This window comes from Phalaenopsis equestris, unplaced genomic scaffold (assembly GCF_001263595.1).
Source record: "Phalaenopsis equestris unplaced genomic scaffold, ASM126359v1 Scaffold000884, whole genome shotgun sequence".
Classification (NCBI taxonomy): Eukaryota; Viridiplantae; Streptophyta; class Magnoliopsida; order Asparagales; family Orchidaceae; genus Phalaenopsis; species Phalaenopsis equestris.
The window spans coordinates 62373-70692 of record NW_018165324.1 but is presented as its reverse complement, the minus strand read 5'-3'; positions in this window follow the sequence as shown (position 1 = coordinate 70692).

The following is an 8320-nucleotide window of genomic DNA, read 5'->3' as shown; positions in this document are numbered from 1 at the left end:
TAAACTAAGAAATTCACAATAATAAAGAAAGTCTACTACACTAATTGTAAATGTTTAAGGTGCTATCAGAACTAAATTATCAACTACTATCAAGACTATAAAGTAAATTTATACTATAATTACCAAACTATCTTTTCCACTACAATGAGTTTTTGGTTAAATGAGAGAGATAAATGGTTTGAATGTGTATCGTACCAAATAGGAGAAATTTTAATTCTCTACCCTTAGTCAAGTGTTATAGAGAATCATTGGCTAATATTAGGTTTAGTCTCGAAATCTGTGGTTAGGCTGAGAGGATACTAGCTCTCACTCCGGAGCTCCCACTTCCCTTCCCCTACAGGCTAACTCTCATTTTACTCTCGCTTTAGTTCTTAAACTCTAAAACAAAATTGGGGATTTTAGTTTGTCACCCTAAAATCTCCAATTTTTCACCCAATAATATATATTTCCCTATTTATTTGCACCTAATTCTATGAACGAAACACTCCTTCATTAAATCGAATCGAAACATCACTTTGTTGTAGAACTCGTACTCCATTTCCCGGATAGTAGGTTTCACAAAAAATGTTAACATTTCAATTGGTCAAATTAAAAAGTAAATTAAGAACTGAGTGAAAAATCATCACAATTTATTTTATATTTTAAAATTGACACATCCAAATTATCTCTTCATTTCACCATATCTCAGAGTAGGGAGAAAGACAAAAAAAACTACTCAGACCTTATGAGAAAGATACAACAAAGTACGAATTTCAAAAATAAAAGAAAGTTTATACAACAATAATACAAAAACACTAATTATCTGTAACTCTTTCTTAAAGCAAAATATTTGTAGCCTCTCTTGGACTCTTTCTCTCTTTACAAAACTCTTGATTTTTTCTTTAAATATGTATGGAAGAAGAAATCTCTCACTTCGAAATCTCTCACTTCTCTCCCTCTTCTCTCCCTCTCTTAACAACTCTTGGGAGAAAATCACACTTAGACTCACCACACTTCACACTTAGACTTACCACACTACTAGAACACTGAAGTAAACTCAATTACACACTAGCCCCCCTTTTTCTGATCAATTTTCGCTCAAAATAAAGTATAATGTCGGTTTTCCAAGAGGTTTATTCAATAACTCTTCAAAAAGCATCCAAATTCATTGAACCTTCTAGAATTTCGCCCAACACCGACATTGGCGTTGTCGGTGCCAATCGCTCGAATTAAATCTTTTGATCTCTATCAAATGGCTTCGTCGGCGCCCACGATGTTTTGGAATTTTGATTCATGCTGACGCCGTCGGCGCTGAGTATTTTTTCCAAAATGTCATTTTGACTCCAAATTCCATCCTTTTTGCTTCCTTTTTTGCTTCAAGTGCTAAAAATTATCAACCTGTAATAGCTAAAAATTTTTTTGCTTCAAGTGCTAAAAATTATCAACCTGTAATAAAACATGAAAATTATCTTCCTTTAAAGTGCAATATCACAAAAAATTAGTATAAAATATAGGTCTAAAAATGCATATATTTTGGTGCATCATACACTCACAAGCCATCTTGAAAAATAGTAAATCCAAGACCAATCTCATTGAAACAAACCACAATATGTAAGCTCAGGGTCTATCTTAAGGCCACTTTAGACCACTAACCCTAAGTTGAGTGGACCCAAGTGCATTAAAATGGCTAGCTCAAGCCCAAGGGACGTTGATTGGTCAATCTACGCCCCTTCTTCTAAAATTGGTAGCACATGAAGCCTGCATTCGACCCCTATGTCCCAGTTAAACATGATTTTGCCATAGCCAAGGCTGAGATAGCTCCCCATAGGCTAGTTAAAATCATATGGTCTAGTTGACCACCTCAACCTACTCTTTGGCCTAGTCAAATCCCTCAACCTTTCATGTGTAATGTGAATCTATCTAAATTGTTCATTTGAGCTCTTATAAGTGCATGATTTTCTCTATAGGCCTCTTCTCATACCACCATGGTTGAAAGTAGTCTCCTTGTGTTCGAGCCAAAAGAGCCCTTCTTTATTCAAAGCCCTACTTATAGCAAGACAAAACTCTGAAGGATGTTGGTCAAGCTATTTATTTAGGTTCTCTTGGCTCTTACCGCCTGAAAGAGATGTGCACATAGTGACAAAAACAAAGATCCTTAGTGAAGGAATTGACCTAATTTAATATGAAAAAATTTACTCCTTCTCCATCCCACTTGAGCTTTTAGTTTGAAAAATAAAGAGAAGGGAGAATACAAAGAGAGTAGAGATTTTCTTTTGAACCTTCATTCTAAAGACCACATCACCTTAAGTTTTGAACCTCTAAGTTCCTTTGCTCCTTTTATATACAAAGGGAGTAGATATTTTCTTTTGAATTGAACATATCAAAAGGGAGAATGCAAACAACTCACATTATTTGGCCATAGGTGGGTGATAAAATCAAATATATTAATTATATTTTTTTGGAACAAATGATGTTAATCATGTTTTTTAGAGAATAATACACGTAGAATGCCTTGATATTTTAATGTATTACCCAACTCAATGATAGGACGCGTAAAATGTAGCCATCTTAATCATTGATATGACAATTACATGAATAAATAAAGAAATAAGTATTTAGTATATATTAAATCAACTAGAACTTTAAAAGACATATAATTCATGAGCAATATTAGAAAAAAATCACAAAAATATCCATAATTTATATTGGATATATATGATTAATTAGAAAATATGAGCACTTACATAATTACAATTAAAATTAAAATATTAATCAAGTTAGCTCCAAAATTTAATGAACCCTTCTTAGTTTCACCTTTGCTTATAAGAATTTCCTTTGAAATTTTTTAATATTGATCAAGAGATTCTTTCATTATCTTATTAATTTGATATTTAAATAATTAATTAAAATATTAATGATATTAAAAACTTAAAATAAAAAAAATCACAAAAACCTTACACTAATCCCTTACTCCCTTGGGGCAATCTAAGCTAAATGGGGTATAAAATAAAGAATAAATAAAAATATATACAATTAAATATTTGAAGTTAATTAATTTAATTAATCATTTAATATAAACAATTCATAGAAATTAATCAATTAATTGATGAATGCAAAATATTTATAACTGAGCTAAAATAAAATAAGAAAAGAGAACAAAAGAAAATTTTATAAAGAAACCACTTGATTGATTAATTAGTTTAAATAGTTTATTTGTTAAATAATCCAAATTAATTAGAAAAAAATTGATGAAATCTCATAAAATTTTTAAGAATGTTACATGAGCACTAAAGTGCTTCACCTAGCTTATTTGGAACTTTTCATAATTTTCCAAATTATTAAATTATTTGTTAAGTCCAAAAAATAAATTGTTATTAAAAATAAAATCAAATCAAAATCACTCCAAAATTTTATGGAAATATCAAGTCCTCTAATACTAAATTGTTATGAAAAGCATCTTTCTAGTACTTTTTATAATTTTTGGAACAAATTAACTCCTACATTATTTAAATTTATTAAAAATATATAAATTTTTTTTTAACTTAAAATGGTCCCAAAATTTTATGGGTTGCCTTTTTAGGTCACTTGTGACTCCAAAAAGAAAAATTCATGATTTTTGGAAATCATTTTAATATTTATTTGAGTTTTTTAGAATGAATTAAAAGATTAAAAAAAATAAAATAGTTCTGAAAAAAACTTTTAGAATTTTCCTCGACTTTAAGAAAATTTTTTATGAATTTAAAAATATTTAGGATCTTAAATTTAAGAAAATAAGTATAAATTTTAAAATTATAATTAATTCAAATAATCACGAGAATTTCTTGAGAGCATTCTTTGATTATAGATGACCACAAAAAATTTCTCATCAGCATGGGAGAGTAATCAAATAATTTTTTTTACTTTTTCTTTAAAATTAATTAAAATTTAAAATTTGAATCAATTAATCATTAAGAAGTATCTCATGTAGATTTAATTTAATAAAAAAAACATTGAAATCAAAATTTAAAATAAAATTGAAATTAAAAATAATTTAAAATTAATGCTAACTGAAATCAAATAAATTAATCAAGGCATTTAAATCACCTCAGTTGGTATTCTTGGGTCTCATCACCCTTTGGTGAGGTGTCTATCTTATTAAGACCAAGGTGCTAGAAATGGTGGGACCCCAATTTGTGGGCCTAACTAACCATAACCTCTTTAAAATATTAAATTCAACTTGAATCATATTTAATTAAAAATTAAATTTTCTCTCATAAGAATCAAAATTAAAACTTATAGTATTAGAGAAATCCCCATTTGGCTCATATATTTGATTGATTACTTGTCAACAAACTAGATTTAGGATAAGAACATCTACAATTGTTTATTGTGATTGGTTGTTTTGAATATTTATTTGTGACTTTGTTGTGATGATTGCTCTTTAGACTTGATAATAGTTTGATTGATTGCTTGCTAAATTAGATGTTAGGGCGGCCTTTATAATTGTTCTAACTTATTTTTAGAATGTTATCATGCTTAGGGGGTATGTTAAATAATAAAGAGAAAATAAAACTATTTTTTTTTACTTTTAGGTGTTATATATATTTAATCATACTTAATCCCCTAAACATGATCCATTTAAGTAGATGAATTGGCTTCCATTGGTACTATGTCATATGTGTTAAATACTTGCTTGTGTGATTGTTTGTGCTTGCATTTTAATTAATTATGTTTTGCAAAATTTAGTTAGAATTTTTTTTAGAACCTTAAAATATAAATTATAATAAAATTAGATGTAGGGCCTATGAGATTAGGATGAGTGAATATGAGCCACCTAGTTTAGTGATGCCTACATTAGATTTATCTTGTGATTTTATAACATAAATATTCTATATAAAATTTACTTCATATTTTATCTCTTTCCAATTAATAAATAAAATGAAAAAAAGGGATAAAAAGGCCTAAAATAATGATCATAATAAAATTGTGCAAAATTAAGAGTAATAATAGTATCGACAATGAAGAAATTTACTTTATTTATTACTGTAAAAATAATAGTTATTATAATGTTCACATTACTAATTTTTGCACAAGTAAATATAAAAAATAAGTTGTAAAAACATAACTAAAAAAAATCACACTATGGAGTGTGACAAAAAAAAAAATTATTAGGTACGATTAACTCTCATGCCTACATCTCCCCACCTCAAACATGATTTCATAACTTTACACTTTAGACTCTTAGCCACTAGTATAGACCTTTAAAATTAGATAAATCCCCGAATACTCTCATTTTTGGTCAGCTAAACACCTAATACTGAAAGGGCTTAGGTGATTCCCTCTCAATGATAAGAGAGAAACACAAAGTAAAGGTTCTTTTAAAATTTATAAGTGATCAAATAGCTATTATGTTTCATTGCTGGATAATCCATGTTTTATATGTATTAGAAGGATGTATAATATAAACTAACCATCTGTAAAATATCCAAAAGATTGAATGAAATTGTTATTAAAGAATAAAACCAACAAGCATGGATGGCTTTGACGAACCGTTCTATCTCTTATGTTGACCATTGCCATTGGTTGTGAAAATTTTCCTTAGATCATGATTGACATCTTAAAATAACTTTTCTTTTAAATTTATTGGCCATACACAACTACAATATATAGTTTTTTTAATCACCAACATTTCAAACTACATGATACCTCTTTTTTAGCTTAAAAAATATCATTTGATACCTCATTAAATCATCCTTAATATCCACACTAACCAGCTCCAATCACACTAGTTTACTCTATTAGCACCAATATTACCAATGTCTTATTTATTAACAAACATCTCTAATATTTCTCATCAAATCTTTAGCCAACACCTCCCTCTAGTATCTTATCAATCAACTTTGAATTTGTCAAAGCATATTGCTCTCAAAATAACCATATTACATGCTATATTTTAAGCCTAGTTGCCTTGCTACCAATTTTATATTGATTGTCTCCGGGCTAATGAGTCAAAGATAAGTTAACTAAGAATAGCACTGCACCATTGATTATTGGTCTACTCATATCATATTTCACTTAACATCAATTGAGAATAACCACATTTTCTCTACATAACGCCACCCATCTTACATAAACACACACCATTAATGGATGGAAGGAACTGCACATCACTCTTTAAAGTTTATAATGCCTCATTGAATAACTAATTAGTGGATCAACTTCGCCTTATAAAAATTTTCCACTTATGTATTTGATTATGTCAATATTAGGCCTGAACTAATATAAATTATTTGGAAGATTCCTCTCGTTCATCTTTTATTCACTTAACCCATCATTTTTCATTGGTACAAAGATGTGAATATTCCTTATATTGGGTAGGGTTTATCCTTTCATACAAGATCTCTTTCCCCACTACACTACAAAAGTTGGAGATAAAAGCAAGATAACATGTTTTCAAACATTTTATTTTCATTTATGTCTCCCTTTATTAGGATTCAAGTACTATGAAGCATATGAGTTTCAATTTTATGCACCAATAAAAAGGCTAACTTTTCGTATTGTTTTCCTAACCCAAGAAGTATCAAAGCGCAAATGCATAAACCTTACGTCCTCTCTCATTTTTAAGTGTTATTTTATTTGTGTTGTCAGCTGTATAAAATATCCATAATGGCATGTAAAATATTTTAATTCACAACCTCCATTTTATTATGCATAATAATTTCTTTCACTCACACTTTGTCATCAAATTATTAATATTAACTGAAGTCAAATCTTGAGGACTCCAATAAATATAGAACAAAGTTTAGGTGATGAGCATGAAAATTTTATTAATCAAAATATATCAACTAATAAGTACTTGTAATGGCATCATGAGTGTTCTATAAAGCTCTCTAAAAGCTCTATTTCATTAATTATAGTCAAGAGGCACAAGAGTGCATAGTCTTTTATTCTTTATGCTACATGATCTTTAAATGAATGAGAAAATGATAACTATATGAAATGTATTCTTCTTTATTTATGGCATACGCTTGCAAAAAAAATGGAAGTCAAAATCTTTTTACATCATTATTAATTTTCTTTTAATATTTGAATGCTTTATAAGACGTTAAATATTTATTTCCATCAATATGTCACATGACAATAATAACTCAAAAATTTATCCAAATCAGTTAACCTATATCATTTTTAGATATCCTCATAGCTTGATGAAATTCCTCATATAATTTTGCTTAATCTCAATGCCCAAAATTACATAGTTGATTGGCTAACACACTTTAATTTCATGTGAAAAAATTTGACTGCTTCACCCTTTTTGAAGGATCATTATTTCTCATGCACAATCTCCAACCCATTGTATGTTTTCTTGTAAACTTCTCATTTGTCACTCTTAATGTTAAGTTTCTTCCTCGCAAATGAAAACAACTAGACATATATATATATATATATATATAATAATGCTCATTCCCATAAAAAAATATATATATATATATATATATATCTTTATGCTTATAATTGCCCTTTGTGCAACTGATTGATGAAGTGGTGAACATAAAAGGCAAAAGAACTAAGCAAAAGTGATAATGCGATAAATAAGATAAGAGTCCTAAAAATAAAATATTAAAAAATATATAATCTATTTAAAGCAACAAAGATATGCTCTAATCAAAAGTACAACATGGCTTCTTCTGAGTATTAACCATTTTGATCCAATTTCAAAGTGCATTTTATCTTATGGAGCAAAACATTTTATGCATCCACTTAAGGACGCCTCTTTGCAGATAATCTGCTTAAACTTAAAACATTTCTTTATTTCTTCTTGAAATAGCTCGTAATTTGTATATATTATATATACCTTAAAAGATTCATCATATGCATTAATTATTCAATTAAAAGAAATCCCATATTTCTTAGGTATTGTGATCAAATATTCACTTTTGTGTCAATATTCACATCTCTTATGATAATTATAAAGTAAGCTAGATCTTTAATAATTTATAAATCCCTTAAATTAAAATATCCTCTCTTTCTTATGATATCTCATTAGATGAGTAGAAGATAAAAACTATTGTTCATATATGATGTCTAGATTTGAATGCCCTCATCATTGTGAGATTATCTAAATGGTACAAATTGAAAGTTGAATTCTCTCTCCCTCTCTCTCTCTCACACTCTTTACGTTGATGAGAATTTTCTCCTAACAATTAAATACTTTTTTTATCCTCAAAGTGCTTATTTCGTTCCCCGAGTCAAGTGATTATGTTGACCCAAAGTCTTACTTGGTTACTTAGCCTTTGTCAATTTAAAGAACCATATTGGCATGATGAGAAGTCCTCTCAAAACTCAAACTATTATTGTTGCCAAT